The sequence below is a fragment of the Oryzias melastigma genome, linkage group LG5 (assembly GCF_002922805.2).
Source record: "Oryzias melastigma strain HK-1 linkage group LG5, ASM292280v2, whole genome shotgun sequence".
Taxonomy (NCBI): domain Eukaryota; kingdom Metazoa; phylum Chordata; class Actinopteri; order Beloniformes; family Adrianichthyidae; genus Oryzias; species Oryzias melastigma.
Window position 1 is genome coordinate 11275812 of NC_050516.1, and position 17259 is coordinate 11293070.

The 17259-nt window shown below is 38.8% G+C and overlaps 1 long non-coding RNA gene across 1 annotated transcript in view; it reads right to left on the bottom strand.

The window, feature by feature from the left end:
* Positions 1-3821: 3821 nt before the first annotated feature.
* The window catches only part of LOC112145251, a 26509-nt gene continuing 13071 nt past the window's right edge, over positions 3822-17259 (bottom strand). The window contains exons 2-4 of the long non-coding RNA XR_002919046.2: positions 9248-9444; positions 9075-9137; positions 3822-4397 (exon numbers count right to left, since the gene is read on the bottom strand). This is a non-coding gene — a long non-coding RNA (uncharacterized LOC112145251). The remainder of the gene's footprint in view (positions 4398-9074; positions 9138-9247; positions 9445-17259) is intronic.

Genomic DNA, 17259 nt, shown 5'->3' on the forward strand with positions numbered 1-17259 from the left:
CTTTACAAATGTCCTCCATCGTCGGAATTGAGCCACAAGAACATGTTAAAAACACAAAAACATGATTGTCATCAGAATAGGTCTATAAGATAAAGTGTATGTGCTGGTGTCTTATCTGTTAGATGTGATGGAAATGGAACAAAACACTGTTTGTGGTAAGGAATGTCATGAAATGACACAGTTCCACCTAAATAAACCAACATCTTGGTAGATAAGTCCTGATGACCTGAGATAGAATCTGATTTCAGTCTTCATAAAAGTTAAAAAACAAAACAAAAAAAAACGAATTAATGTTTTTTTGTTTTCAAGTTAGAAATATAATTTTAGCCCATCCATTATTCAGAATCCGGCTGCAGGGACTGCACTCTAAGCAAAGTTGTCCAGACTTCCTTTTCCCCAGTCACTTCCTCCAGTTCCTCTGGGGGGACCCCGAGGCGTTGCCGAGAGACATAGTCTCTCCAGTGTGTCCTGGGTCTTCCCCGAGGCCTCCGCCCAGAGAGAGGGGTGTCCCGCCCAGGGAGGTGTCCAGGAGGGATCCAGACCAAATGCCTGAACCACCTCAACAGGCTCCTGTGGATATGGAGGAGAAGCGGCTCTACTCTGAACTCTCTCTGGGACCTCGTTCTTTCTGTCACGACCCAGAACTCCTGACGAGTACTGGAGTGTTCTGACGAGTACTGGAACGAAGGTCGACCAGTTTTTAGCCTAAAAGATTAATTATTTTTCAATAAGAACTGAAAAATAGAGAATTAATTTACAGTGCTTCCCAATTTGTGCCAAAAACAGCAGAAGCAGGTTCATAAACCCTATTACCGCTAAACAGCAAATTAGAAAATTGATTTTATTTTCTTAAAATATTGTTTAGCTAAAGTAATGTCTTTTATTTTTTGTGTCAAAAATGAATGTTTGTATCTTTATGAAAGTTCCATTTTTATTCATTTTAAATCTAATAAATTGGCAAAATCGTCTTTGAAAAACAATTTAACAAATAAACACCCATCTAATCAAGTTAAAATCAAATGAATTCAGGAGTTTAACTGTGAGACTCGGGCCTGTTTACCCAGTAGGATGGTTTAGAAACAGGTCAGCTCAATGAAAACAGGACAAAAACTGGAGATTTGAATGTGAATTATGGATGAAAAGAAGACCTCGAGATTCAGGACTGAGTGTCTGTACTTTTCAAACAGTTTCTTTCTGTCTCTCCTAACTATAAAAAACTGAGTCTACTCTTTGAGGTGTTTACTGAATGTCTTTGTTTTGACAGAAGCAGGCCTTTCTTAGCCGTCTTTTTGTGCCTGTCTAAAATACATCCATTTTTTATCCATGTTTCTGTCAGGAGTAAAATAAAGAAAGACCATAGCTTTCAGAACAGAACAGAAATTTTACACCGAGACGAAATGGCCTGAAACAATACTCTGTGTGCTAAAACTGATAGCAGCCAATAGATTTCCTTTGTTTCTAATATTGTTGATGTTCTCTTGAGCGGGGGTCCCCTACAGACCCTCAAAGCAGGATTAAGAGGCATGAAAAAGAAGGGTCTCACATGCGGGACACAGGGATCGACATCATGTTAGGGAAGCACAAAACATGAGTGAACGGGCTGTAATTCCCCAGTTTAAGTCCCTTATTTCCATTTTGTCATGTCTGAGCGCTTGTCATGCTTTTGAACAAACATTGACATAATTAAAATGCAAATGCCGTTTGGTGTTGGAGACACGGCGAGATCTCTAAGCTGATATGCACACAGATGCGCACAAACCCTTGTAGAAAACTCACAAGCTTCAACTTAACAATAAAGGTTCCCAACAAATCCACTGTCGGAGAGGAATACAAGTGAAGACCACGAGTGGGTTTTTGTTCCGATGCTCGGAGAGTTCAGCAGTACATGTCGGCATGTGTGTGTAGGTCCATGGGCTGCAGGCTCCCAAGCCCATGCCCTTTATTAAGAGCAGTTGTTTGATGAGAAAAGAAGCTGGCCTTCACTCCAGGGCCCCGCAAAAGCCTGGGGAGTGGGTAAGTGGGTTAACCCAGAGGCCCAGACAAAGCCAGGAGAATGGATAAGTGGGTCACCCGCCCTCAACAGAACACTCAAAGGATCCACTCTGACTCCTCTCCCTTTTATTATTAGAGTTGGTGTAATGTGTGAAGGGACCTCAGGAAGGAGCACAGCGCTCGTCTCTGCATGAGCAAGCGAGCTCATGTGGATGTGCCGGTGTGGATGTGTGCACGCTGCAAAACAGAAAAAAAAAAACAGAAACCCGGGGCTCCTCAAAGACCCAGAGATATTACGAGTATGAAATGTCATACAGCTGTTGTGCGAAGAGAAGGGAGGAAGTCAATGAAGAAAAATAACATTTTGTGTCAGCTGCTCTCAACTCAGCCAATGTGAGGCAAAGTATGTTAGGAAAAGTGAAGAAAAGTCTGATGCCATTCAGACTGACATTTTTTGGTGAGAAGTAAAGAGGAAATGCGGGTAAAGAAAAATGGCATAGGTGAAGGATCCTCTGTGGGGTAAAGGAAGTTTAGACAAAGTGAAAAAAGCTGCTTTCTTGCAGTCTGTTTAAGCTATGAGGAAGGCTAAATAGATTTATTTTTACAAGGTAAAAACTCCTTAAGTTTTTAGACCCACTCCAAGAAAAAAAATGTTTTTTGGTGTTTTCACCATGTTTTTCTGGGATTCTTTGGATCATAGAGGACATATATAAAGGAAGATCAAAACAGCATTTCAGAGTATTTCTTTATACAAATTGTTCTGAATTAGAAAAAGCAAAAAAAAAAGCAGTTTGAAAAAGTCGTATCTTAGGTAAGGAATTCAATGTGCAGGCAACAAGCTCCCTGCTCCGCTCCATTCTGATGCATCTACCTGCAGACAACTAGATCCATGCATGTCTTTAAAGGGTAACCAAACAGGGAAGTTGGAGGCTGACTCCACCCACAGCTGAAATGAGAAGATCCAGTCAGAGGGGAGGGGCTTTGGGGGCAGGAGTGTTATCATTGTCGCTGCATTTTCTGTATGCGGAAGCAAATCGGTTGGACCGCTCTCCCGCATGCTCTAACCAAACGTCACTTCCGCTAAAGCGTTTTCCGGTCTTCGGACGGTAACAACAATATTAACCTCGAAGGATGTTAATATAGCACTTAAAATGTTTATCATAGTGAAAACATTCACTTATTGTTGAAAAAGCGAAAGGAAAAAGACACGTTAAGGATCAGGACCTTACGATCTTGCAGTGACCACAAACGGACTACAAATGTTTTCTTCTTCTGCTGTTTTACATGACGGCAGTTTACTCCCTAAGCTAAGAGGAAACAGCGCCATTTCAAGACACTTTATTTTCTCCAGTAATCCAAACACATTATTAACGGTAGCTCACTGGCTTTTTTTCGAACTGTAATCCAGTCAGGAGAAGCTCTCGGTTGTTGAGAAAAACATAAATTCTTGTGATGAAGGAGTTTTACTGTTTGGAAATGACTCTGTGGTATAGTGGGCGAAGAGCGGAAGTGACGTGTGGTTCAAGCATGCGGGGTAAGAGGTGCTTCCGCATACCGAAAATGCAGCGACAATCATTATTAGAGCTGCAGATCATGACGTCAGACTTCTGAAACTTACGTGGTTTGAACAATCATAAAATTCAACTGTAACACATCATTTCAACCTGTAGGGGGCAGCACACAGACGGGTTTTGATGATATATTCAAGAATCAAACAAGTTTATTTTAATTTATCAAAAATTTGTCAATGGCCAACAGAAAGCAATTTTAAAGCCCCATTTATAGAGGTCAACAGCCAAAAAAAGCTGATTTAGTGTTTGGTTACCCTTTAACCTTGTTTCCACTGTGCGGTTCAGTCTGGTGTTTTGAGAGTTTCTGTTGTAAAACTGACCCATGCAACCTGTATCTTTTGAGGGCCTCATCAGTTGTAAGTCCATAGAAAAATGGAACAGGACGGTTTGGGTGGAGCCGCTTTATAAACCCATTGATTGGTAGAAAGTGATGACGACCTTAGAAAGCGCCAGTATAGCGCTAAGCTAGCATTATTAGTTTCAGAGGAAAGGACAACTAACAAATCAAAACCCCAACTGACAAACTTTGCATGTTACTTGTTGTATCTCACAAACAAATAATGATTTTTAAAAATGGTCATAAAACAATAATCAGCTGCTGCATATCCAGTATGTGCTTTTATTTTTACGCTCTCTCCCGTGAACCTGAAGTTTGCACCACAGCACACTTCCTCAACTCTGTTGTTTCACATACCTGCGTTAGTGTCTTCTGCCTTTTGTCTTTAGATTTTTGGAGCCACCTTTCCTTTTTGTCTGTTAATAAAATGATCCTGAGTGGAGTTTTCTGTCCTCCAAAGTGTCCTTCCGGCAGATGCCAAAACCTGCAATCACAGGCTGATGCAGAACAAAAACACACGTTAAAACTAGGAACACACATGACATAAAATGGACATGAGAGTGTATAATATAACAAAGGTTTAGAAAATAAACGTCATTGGAAAAAAACTGCTTTCTTTGGCTTTTTAAGCAGCACTTGCATGAACTACATGTTCCTAACAAATAATCCGAGTGTCACCTGGTGGAACAGACAGCGATCTCTTTTCACCAAAGAAAGGATGTGATATGTAATTGTGGTTTTTAGAGATGGGAAATTGCTGCGCCATTCGCAAGAGACTGCTGTCAAAACATTAAGCCACAAATCAATGGGTGATGTCACCGCTGGTACACCTCATCTTTTATATGCAGTCTATTTCTGTGTGGTAAACGCTGTAGAACGTGTCTCTGTTATATTTAGAGCTCTGCAGAAAAAATAAATGACACAATTATGGATTCAAGAAATGTTTCCTGAAAAGATTTGATGTCTAGTTTGTAATCAGATGTGTTATTTTTTTAGATTAAAAGAGGCAAATTTCTCCCTTTTAGTATTACTAGTGATTTATCATAGTTTCAACCAAGCATATGCAGCTATTTTTTCTCAGGTCCAGACATTTTTAAAAAAACTTTTACCTGTATAAGTATACATGCAAGTATTAAAATATTTACAAAAATGAATAAATAAAGTAATATCAAACAATCTTCACACACAAAACCAAATATTATTGCATTGCAACACAATATCAATATGTGTTTTTTCATTTCCTATAAGTACATTTTAGTGATACCAAAGTATCACTTGTTAGTAGTGAAACTTTGACAGATTTTTTTTCCATACAAGACTTTTATGAATGTGAAAGTGAAAAAATGTATGTCTAAAAGTGCAAAAGAAATAAAAAAAAACATAACAATATTAACCCTTTAAAGTCCCCCTATGACCATTTATATATAAAAAAATGTTTGAACCAAAATTCCACAACCTAAATGTCTTAAGAAGCCATTTTTCATGTTGATCTGAAGCCTCTGTTTCCAAAATCTCCTCCGAGGGGGCGTGGCCTTTGGAGGTGAGCTGAGCAAAAAGCTCGACGAGCCGCTTTTCTCCTTCAGAGTCTACTGGTATTACGTTGATCATGTTAACGGCTAAAAAGTTACAATAAATCAAAGAATATAAACACTGGAGCTCTGGTGTTAAAGGGTTAAAAAAAGTATTATTTATTGATAATTCATAATAAAGACAAAGAATATCTATTTTTAGTTTTGGAGCAACTTATCCACATTCTCTTTCCTCTATTTCCCTCTTCTGTTATGATTCAAATTAATTATTTTACAAATAGTTTTAACTACTCCGAGTGAAAAAGGAAAAAAACTAATGCAACAACATATTTTTTAACTTTATTTCTCCAACTTCCAAGTAACAAAATGCTAATATTTAGTCACAGATAAATTAATCATCAATGGAGTGCGAGCAATAAGAAGATGGAGATTAATTTAGTTTGGAAAGTTATTAAAGTTGTGCCATAACCATCAAGCGGCTCAAATTATATACATAAAAAAAGAACTGATAACATTAATTTATGTGCAGCTTAATGAGGAAGAGGAACCACAGGGGCTTCGCCACAACATTGGGCGGAATTGTACAGATCCACATTTCTGGAGCAGAAACTTCAGCAAGATCAGCAAGAGGATCAAGAGTGAAATCTCCTGTGCAATGGAGGCCTTTGATGAAAAAGAACACAAACAGTGTAACCCCACCAACACAACATTCACACAGACCAATTCACTGATTGCCTCCTGACGGTAATTATGTTCTCACCAAAGTATCAATAAGGTCTACTTTTATTCGTCTCTTGCTTTTAGTTTCCTGCCATTTGTTAGGCGGTGCGGGGTTAATGAATGGCTTTTACTCCGCTAAGTTTGAATGGCATGCAACATGCTCAAACACACACAGCAGAGGCACAGTTCCCATCTAAACAAACAGAGTGGCTCTTTGTATTCAGCTGCACATCACCACAACACAGATCAACAGTCCCTGAGGTAACGGCCAAAATAAAGATCTCATTACTTTACTCTCTCCGTCTCTCCGTGGCTTGTCAGCTGCCAGACCCTGACATCTCCTTTCATGTTGGCCAGGCCTCTGAGAGGAGCTGAGAGGTGCTGAGAGGCGCAGAGAGCCTCCCAGGGCTTTGAGCAGCGTTTGATTCCTGCTAGATAATAGCTGGTTCACTGTCAGCTGCAGGATGATCAGTTAAATCCTTAATCACTGCCTGTCCACTTGCATGACAGTTATTTTTGGGCTCCTTTCTGGACCGTCTTCTTTTCTCCAGTGAGCCTCGAAATTAGGAGCACAACAGAAAACAACGTGGAGTGGATTGGTTTAGGGATGTACAGATTGGAAAACAGAGGTGAGGGAATTGAAGGGAAGCGATAGCCTCTGTTAACTCTTTGAAGGACAGGAGACAGAGAAGTGAGATAGAAAGTATCGGGGATCCTGTTGGAGGAAGTCTCCAACAGGGGAAAGAGAAGTGAAAAGAGCGAACTGAGAGGAGTCTGTCTTTGACCTGTCAGACTCAAAACAAGAAAAAGGGGACGACCACTCGCTTTCCTTCCACTCCTGCCATAAAGGACATTCAAAGAGCTGCAAGAGAGACAACGAAGGCGCCGTCTGTCAGCCCGTTCTGTACCGGTGTCACAGGCTGAGCGGTTCAGGGAGATGAGCGGCCCATGTTCATGTCCAATCTAGGGCCTTGATCAAGGCTGCTCCGCGGGAAGGTGCTGCCACCACTGACAGGCTCACCTTCACCCCCCCTGCCTCTGCGGAGGAGATGAGGCTGTCTGACAAAGACGAGAGTTTGAGGATGGAACTGCGAGAAATCAGGAAAACTTTTGGATCATCCGGACGCTGATGGAATCACCTGAATGAAGTTCTGAGATCTTTGATGTGTCTGTGACCTCAAAGACAAAAAAAAAAAAAAAAGTTTGTCCTTTGAGCAGTTGGATTAGACACTTTGACACAGTGCAAACCAAATGTAAAACTCAAAAATCTACAAATACACACATTTGTTTCAGGAAATGTTTTTATAAGGCCTTTATATATGACCTTTATAAGGTCAAATGACAGAATTAATCCACAAAACTGTGAAGTTAGTGAGTGTTTTTAAAACAACAGTTGATTTAAAAAAATGTTTAACATAATATTTTATATTAGAAATAAAAATGTTTGCATTGCATTCCTTCTACTGTAGAGATACACAATGTGTTAAAGGTTGTAGTGTCTAATTTAGTGAAATCCTCGAGTCCTTGCATACAAAAAGCAAAAATTGGTGGCAAAAAAAATAGGAAAAGAACAGTAATCTTAAGAAGAAAATTACTAAAAAGCAGAAAAATTCTCTGTTCGTGTATCAAGTAAATTTTACATATGAAACCTTAAATAAAAATCTCAAAAAAAGAGTTCTACACAAGTATTCAAAAGGGGGAAATAAGCTAAAAAACTATAGATAGAATTACTTCTAATTAAATATCATTCCTCCCAATAATAAGTATTGTTTGCTGAATCTAATTATTTGTATTTTTTTAGGTTTTTGTACCTAATTATGGTTTATTTTAATCACAGTGACATAAACTAGTGGAAAAGGTGGAAATGACTCACTTTAAAATAAAAGGAAATACAATCTAAGCACAAGTGGCCCCATTTCAATACATTCAAGTAAAATCTGAAATTAACTCTTATTCTTGAACATAAATCATCATTTTTGTATCCGAATGTCATTGAATGCCAGTTTAACTTGTCAATATTTATTGAATTTTAAAATCCTTAAGTTTAGCAATTTGACTTTTTGGGGTCTTAAATGAAGCTTTTCTATTGACAAGAGTATGAAACAAAACATTTTGACTTGTTCTTCAATAATTTCCTTTATTTCTAAACCCTGGCTCTTAATAAGACAAACATTTCTCTAATGATTTTAAGAAAAGCTTAGAAAAGCAAATATATATCTATATTTAAAAAAAATAAGCCTGATTAAATATCTTGAATGTCTAAAAATGTTATTTTAATGTCTTGGAAGTATCAAATATTGTTATTGTGTTTTAACCCCTGTAATAGTTACAGTCTGCCTGGACTTTTTTTTAAACATCATTCATCAAATAATCTCTCAACACATGCTTTATGAGTTAAATCTTTTGCCTCTTTTTTCAGAATAAGTTTAACCTCTAATATAACTTGAGAAATTATCATTTTTATATTTTTTCTGGATGTTTTTATTTTTTTCAACAGCTTCTTGAAGAGCAGTGATTAAAGAAACTTTTGATCATATGTGGTAGATTTTGAAGCAGTTTCTGTCTGGTTGAAGCCACAACTCAAATCCACATTCTTCACACATCAAGGGGTGTTTCTGTTGTCTCTGCCTTTTTTAAATATTCAATTCTCCTCAGCTAGTAGATCATCAAACTGCTCTGTTCACAGTTGCTCCTGAAAATGTTGTCATCTGCTGCTGTGTTAAAGAAGATACTGAAGGTTTTCTACAATGTTTTTTTTAATCTTACGAAGGATCCTTCTTTGAATCTCCTCTAGAGGTTTCAGAGCAGAACCCAGGACTGATCCAGCCGACTTGTCCGTTTGTTCACCCTCTTTAAGTCAATCGCTCTGATCCTGCTTTTCCAACAGGTGACAGCAGAGGGAAATAAACTCCACATCCCACTTACCTGCTGCAAACATTGAAGGACTTGTGCTTCTCTGATTGTGTCCCTTTGGTCCAGATCCTTCTTCTGTCACAAGAAGCATACAAATGTAATTAACTTGAAACAACAGAATTAACTGTATACAACACACACATTTAATTGTGTTAAATTATTTGATTTCACTTTGTTTAAGTTACCTGTAGAGGGAGTTCCTGCTGTCTCGTCCATACAGGTGGTTTCCTTGTCTTTTTCTTTTATTTTATGGTAGCTTGCACACAACTCTGTGATCCATTACCGCCACCTATCAGTCTGGAGTGTGGATCAGGATTTCTTTTTCTCTTTTTGTCTTCTGTTTTTTCCAACCATCCTTCGAACCACCTAAATCCAAAGGTGTCTGAAAGGAAGAACCCAAAGACGAAGGTAGAGGAAGAACAGGAATTGGTCATTTAAGATTTTTGTTAATTTACTATACTGAAATGTGAGTAATTATTTATACATTATAAATAAAACAAAATTATAAATCAATCTGAGCATCGTTAGTATCAATACCATGCTGACATATTGATTGTCGCAATTTTTCTTCAGTGCATACAGAAAAGAGCTTTAATTTACCTACAGAGTTCGCTCAAGTGCAGCGTCTGTCTCTGCAGTGTTGCCAGATTGTAAACTAGCATGAGAGCATGTAAACAAAGGGCTGACAGGAAATGAAGGCAGGCTCACTCCACACCAACAGTCCCGCCCACAACGCAGAGGCGAATTTCTGATGACCTATTGCCTCTCTGCAGAAACTATGTCGTAAAAAATGACAGTTTTTTTTTTTTTTTTGGGCTAAAAATAGCATAATGCTAGCTAACAGACCACTGCCTTTACATTGGATTAAAAGTGGGACTTTAACCCTCTGGAACCAACGGACGCCCTAGGACGTCCTGCTGTGCAGCTGTAAGATCAACGTGATAAAACTCTGTCTAAAATTAACTTTTTTTTATAGTCTGTAACTGGTATTTTATTGAATTAAAGGGAGAATATGGCCTTTATTTGTAGTTTTGGAGAAAAAAAATCAATCTTTTATTTTAATAAATGAGGCGTAAGACGGACTTCGATCCGACGGCTGCAAGGCAGAGTAGCGTGCCTGCAGTGGGGGCGGAGCGAAACGGAGCTGTCCGCTATTAGAAATTCCACAAGGAGGAAACCAACCATAATTTTATTTTGGGATTGGGGTCCGTCATGAGTTTACTACAACAATATTCACCGACGTTGTCAAAAAAATCATGAAAACTGCATTTCTCCGCGAAAGTCCCGATGGGGGCAGAGCTGTCCACTATTAAAAATCCCATAAGGACAAAACCAAAAATAATTTTATCTTGGGATGGGGTCTGACGTAAGTTTACAACAACAAAAACCCCTGGAATGGTCAAATAATTGCTGAAACTATGTGTTTCTCCGCAAAAGTCCCACCTGCCACTGCCACGCCCCCACCTGTGAGCAGATTCCAGTCAGGCCGACCTGAAATCCAGCTGGATCAAACTTCTCCCTAAAACCTTTTTATTATTCCTCACAAACACAACAAGGACAATTTATGAGGAAAAAGAAAAAGCTGAAAAAAAAGAAAGGGAAAAAATAGAATTCCAGGAAAATGTCAAATGGACGGCAGTGTTCTAGGAGAGAAATTCTTGATCAGTCTTTATAACAGCATAAAAAAGGTCACATCCTTGACCTGTGAAGTCTGTGATCTTCTTCTATCAACAGAAATGCTTCATATGTGGCCCAAATAGGGAATCTGTGAATTTCGTCTGGAATTTTGTTTTTATTTTCTCTCAAAAATGTGTTGATTAGTTTGTTGACTAAATTTATTCTAGTTTTTTTTAATGAAATTACTCCCAAAACGTTCATTTTATATTGTAACAACAGTTAGTTAAAGATTGCAGCAAAATGAATCCCATTTTCCAGACGGAATTTTCTGTTTTTGCACGATTTAATGTCTAGTGTGTGAATATAACTTGGAAAAATGACAAAATAAAGGTAGTGTCAAATAGGAGAGGTTCTACTGATTAAAATGATACTGAATAAGCAAGCAGGTAGGCTTTCAAATTGAAAATACAGAGGTAAATTCAAAAGTAGACAAAAACTGAGCTTTAGGCTCTAGGTTCCAGAGAGTTAATAGCTCAGTGCAACGTAGAAAGAAGATAAAACAGGCAGAAAGATCAAAGAGTTGTTGCAGTGTCTTGTTAAGATTTCTTTAATTGGGCTTTGCTAATAAAAAGATGTACCTGAATGTTTTTCTCTTTTGTTGATAACTATTTCAGGGCTACAAAAATAGAAATTGTGTTGGGAATATTTGCATTAATCATAGCACTGATTCTGGTAGTTTTGCATAAAAAGGGAGCATCAAAACCATCAGACTTCAATGTAGAGTGGAGTCCTTCTTTCCTCCAGACATGCAGCAGTGCGTACAGAATGATGGTATTGTGGCTGTGCTGTAAAAGGCAGACCATACTTCATCGCCTCATTTCCAAGAGTCTCGACCCTCGACCTGTTGATTCTTACTGGCGGCTCTTTGCTGCGCAGCACAGGGAGCCTTTCAGCCAATAGAGCTGGAGAGCAGCTGGAGGTCAGGGGGTCGCCGAAGCACCATGTATGGAATTCCATAGAACTGAGGAGGTCAGAGATCGTTCTCAATCACAGTCAACACACACCAAAAGACTCACGAGGCTCTGAGTGCCACAACACAACAACAGGGAGAAAAATCAGTGAGTGACTAAAGAAAAAAGAGGGAAAATGCCATAACAATGCATTTAAATGGGATCATTTCTGTTCATTAAAATGGAAGTGGCATCCTAATCTATCAGTGGTAAAATTTATGCTTCAGTTTATTTAAAGCTTATAAAGCAATCAGGAAGATTCTCAGTTTCTGGCCTTGATTGTCTCTTTATACAAGCTTCAAATTATCCCACACAATCTGGTTCATTTTAGAAACTGATCTAACAACACATTCTCATCCAACACAGGCAGATCAAGTTAAGGACACAAACTCGCCTTTGTCCTGTTATTGCAAACAGACACAGTCACTCCTGAACACTCGCTGCCAAAATGTTTTTGAAAAGATCTGAAGTGGCTCGCCCAGAGACACCCACTGACTTTTATTCCTTTCAAAAGTATGTTGCCGTTGTAAAAGGATTCCTAATTAAGTTCTGCATCTGTAAAAAAGTTGCAAGCGCACTTTGTTCTAGTGACAAAAATGTGTCTGTAAAAATACTTGAGCATGTATGAACATACTTTGGTGCTGTAAAAATGTTTTACACACTTAATGTCTTCAGAAATATTGTTCTGGTCCTCAAAACAGGTGTTTGCTTTTTTCCACAGACACAAACTGAAATTACAACCTCAGACTGACAGGAAAATTCATCCGAACCGATCGAGCAGCTCCTCCCTCCTCCTGCTGGCAGCTCCCTCATTTGCCAATCAGATTGCATAATGTTACACTAATTAACTTAAATTGATCATTTATTTGTTTCTTGTGGTTAATTTTTGTTACAAGAAACTAGGACGAGTTTCTACCTTCAGTCATGTGATCATATAAAACACCCCATCATGACTGCAGTGAAATGAACTGTAGAAAAGAAGGCGGTAAACCCAGTAACCAATAAAGTCGCACTCCAATCATCTTCTGATTTATCATGAATTGTGATTTATGATCATGCGGTCTTTAGCCAAAATAAAAAAACTTGTGTTGTTTACTAAGACATAGTTTCTGCAGAGCTTAAGCTTGGATGAGGAAAACAAAGACTTTCATTGATCAGTGGATGCATCAGTCCCAGAATGACTTCTGGTGAGCTGTGAGTTACTAAACATTACTTTTATGTGAGAAGAAACAAACCCTGCATCAATTTCTTTCCATTTTTTATTCTTGCGGTTTTATTTTGCATCGTTTATTCAAAATGATCAAATCTCCTCGTTTGTTTAGGTGGCATGAATCTGTAGTTTTCATGGTAATGATCCTACCCACCTGTGCACTGAGAGACACAACTGAATGTTCAGTTTTTGAGAAACACAGTATTACTAAAAGTATGGACTTAGATTAATCTGAAGGTCACATGAAGGTTGGAGCTCTGTAGCACGTGAATGTGCAGAAAGTCGATGACCTCTTTGCAGTATTAGCTTCAGCATCTGCTGACCTCTCCATCAGTTTACCTGTAATTGTTGACAGAGTTGCTGTTGTTCCTAAACTCTTCCATTTTGTTCTAATAGAGCTGACAGGTGACTATGGAATATTTGGGAAATCGCACAGGTGGCATCATATGACAGTTCCACGCTAGAATTCACTGAGATCCTAAGAGTGGAACATTCTTTCACGAATGTTTGTAAAACCAGTCTGCATGTCTGAGTGTTTGATTTTATACACCTGTGGTCAGAACAAGTGATTAGGACATCTGATTCTCCTAATTTGGATGGTGGAGCCAATCATTTTGGTAATTTAGTGCACATATTTTGTTTTCAGATCTAAAACCAATTTACATGTGTGAAGATAATTTTACAACTACAATACAATTTGAAATGAATAGAACTCCATTGATACTTGTTAGGAGATCACTCAGACAAGTGGAAATGAGACAGAAAATTTAATAAAAGCTGTTTGGGCTCAGGTTGCATATTAATGAAGCACTGTTGCATTATTAGAAGTTTGATTTATGTAGGTTTTATCTTTTTCATTATTTTTTGACAATTAAATCAAAGAATTCTGGTTTTTCATTAAAAAATAATAAAAATTTTGGATGACACTTGTTTTATTGTGCAGGACAACGCATTCTCACTCCCAACTCGGGTCCCCTCCGCGCCACTTTTTGACATTTTGAGTGTCCCTAACTCATCATTTTTTGATTGAATCAGGGATCCCCAACCCTCTGGATCGCGACCCGGTATCGGACAGAGGCCCACTTGGTACAGGGCCACAGACACTAACCTGGTACTGGGTTCGGCATCTCGAGGGTTGGGGACCCATAATTTAATGGGAAGAACCAGCACGTAAAAAAATACGAATTGGGGACACCCAAAACATCACAATGAGGCACGGAGGGGGCCTGAACCATACGTCCGTGTGATGAGTAATTAACACCTTCTTTTTTACGAACACTTTAAAAAGTTAGTAAAAAATAATATGATTTAAGTGTCACCATGTAAATTTTAATTTAGTAATTCATATATGTGTATGTATGTATTTTCTATATGGGGCTGAGTTTGTGAGGAATCCCAGAGGGGCCCTTCTACCTAAGCCACTTCTGCAGATCTGTTGAAAGTTCATCAAGAGACTTTTACTCACTTTAAGTTCATGTGTGTGTGTGTGTTGGTGATTGTTGTCTCAGTGGGAGCACACTGCCTGTGTCTGCTGCTTAGCACTCACTTTCATCATGCACATGCTCAGAAGTGACAGTCCCTGTCTCTACAAAGGGATTTAGAATATCACCAAGAGACCTGCCATCTTTTTTCCCCTTTCACACACTCGCTCTCGCACATTAACACAAGCAAGCAGGAGTAGCAGCATCCAGCTCCCTACAAAGGGATTCATGATGTCACCCAGAGACACAACTTAGTTTCACATAATTTGTCATTATTCCTGCTAATGAATCTTAAAACAAGATAGAGGCTGTTAAATTGCTTCACTGTCGCATCTCCTGCTCCTATTTTTCCATGTCTCAGCCAATCTTTATTTGCTTTCATCCCTGGCAAATCTCCCTTCTATATCCTTCCCCCTACTGACACGTACTCCCAGAACGAGGAAGCAAATAACCGGCCCACAAAGAGCTAAGTGCCTCGGCTAACAACCGATACACAAAAACACAACAACAAAGCAGTTGTTGTCAGGCCGTTAAGTCCCTGCCACTGTTTCCTGAGGTCGGGAGCCGCCAAGCAGACAGAAAAAGGGAGAACAGGATGAGATAGGCTTTGGAGAATAAAACCCAGCTAATCCCTGCATTTGGATATGAGAAATGCAGGCCCGCAGGAGAAAGCATCAAAGACGGCGCTAAATTAGCCTACATACAGAAGGCTGAGGAGAGCAGAGAAGAGCTGGAGTGAGAGGGAGGCCGCTGATTTGAGACAGTGTGCAAGGAGTAAAGAGAGGCAGTCTCCAAGGGCCCAGATTAGCAACACACACTCATTATTATCCGGCCCTGCTGCTGCACATAAACATGCACACAGCTACGCACACAAATTAGAAACATACACTTATTATTCTGTCTCAGCATGACACTAAACCCTAAAATCCAGCACGCTTGCTTGGAGAACTTATACAGAAAGTGGCTAACCCACTAACCTGGGCCAGCACCGTCTCAGCAGGAGCTATGCAGCGTTAGCCACACTGCTAACGCTGCTTATAGAGGCAATGGTTTCTGTTTCTTCAGTCATGAAACACAAAAAAGTAATAATGTCCTTCTGAGATAAAACAAAACATGAAAAATGATAAAAATAATAAATTAGGTTTAATTCGTGTAGTCAAGGCTTCTGAGGCTTTTGTAGCTCATTGCATCAAAGAAACCCACTTTAACACACAGCCTTTGCTTGGTATATCAAATATTATGATCCAAAAATTAAGATTAAGAGGATTTTAAAAAATCAATGTCTGCAAAACTGAACAAAAAGCAAGTCAAAAGAACATTTAGGTACACATCACAAAAATAATTATACCATGATGAAGTTTGCTCTCTCTTTTACAGCTAGACCAAACACAACTAAAACAAGGCTTCAAATCACAGAGATGTGAAGGAGATGGAGGATCTGACCCTAAACTGAAACCCATCCATCCATCCATTTTCTTGACCGCTTCTTCCCTTTCGGGGTCGCGGGGGTGCCGGAGCCTATCCCGGCTACTGAAGGGCGAAGGCGGGGTACTACACCCTGGACAGGTCGCCAGTCTGTCACAGGGCCTTAATCACACACCCAGTCACTCACACATTCACACCTAGGGGCAATTTAGAGTCACCAATAGACCTATGAAGCATGTTTTCGGACGGTGGGAGGAAGCCGGAGTCCCCGGTGAAAACCCACGCATGCACGGGGAGAACATGCAAACTCCACACAGAAAGGTCCCAGCCGGGATTCGAACCGGGGCCTTCTCGCTGTGAGGCGAGAGCGCTAACCACTGCGCCACCGTGCAGCCCTAAACTGAAACCATGGTGCTAAATTTACAGAGGAGAAAATATATATTTTTTAAAAAACTGCTGCAAGGATTTAAATTCTCCAACCTGATGTGATCATGTTTGTGCAAAATCAGAGGGCAGTAAACAAATATAACATATATAGTATACTTCAAGCTAACATGAAAGCAAAAGACAACCATCTTCAAACACTCTTACAGCTTTTGTCTCATTAGGCAACAGTTTTTCTAAATGGTCTAATTTAACAGTCACTTGGATTCAAAATGAAAAGTCCCATATCAGGTCGTTTGTTCACAAGAATGTCAAAGTGAAATATTGTGTTATTGCTGCAGAATTCACAGATGTCTCTGCAGATTATTTGACTCTGATAGTGATATATATTTTTTATTTTTATTGAAATGTATCATTATAGTTAAATACCCAGTTTTGTTTTGTTCTGTTTTTTTGTCCAGAGCAGGCTGCAGTAAAGCTACGTGAATCCTGCATCAAATGCATGTCCAGAAATATGTTCATAAGCTTGCTACCCTCTTGATACTTTGACTAAATATGTTTTTATGGAGAGTAAAATATAGAACGTTATTTAAGGTTTAAGTTTATTTATTCTGGCATGATATTCATGTCTTTTTATTATTCATAATTATGATAAAAAGTTTTAAAAGTTGCCATTCTGCTATCTTTTTGGACTGTTTTGGCACTTACCAAGATTTATTTATTTCATTTATTTATTTATATAGGGTACTTTGGACTTTAGCTAATATTTCAGCTACATGCTAGCTGTTTTGGCTAATTATTAGGTTTTTTTTTTCTTTTTTTAAGGTGTTTTTGGAGTTCAGCTTATATTTCAGCTACACGCTAGCTGTTTAGGCTAATTTAGTTTTTTTCTTTAGATTTTTTTTTTATATTTTGAAGTTTAGCTATTTTTTCCAGCAACATGCTAGCTGTTTTGGCTAATTTAGGCATTATCCCTAATGCCATATATGTATACCGTATTTTCCGGACTATAAGTCGCGTTTTTTTTCATAGATTGAATGTCCCTGCGACTTATACTCCAGTGCGACTTA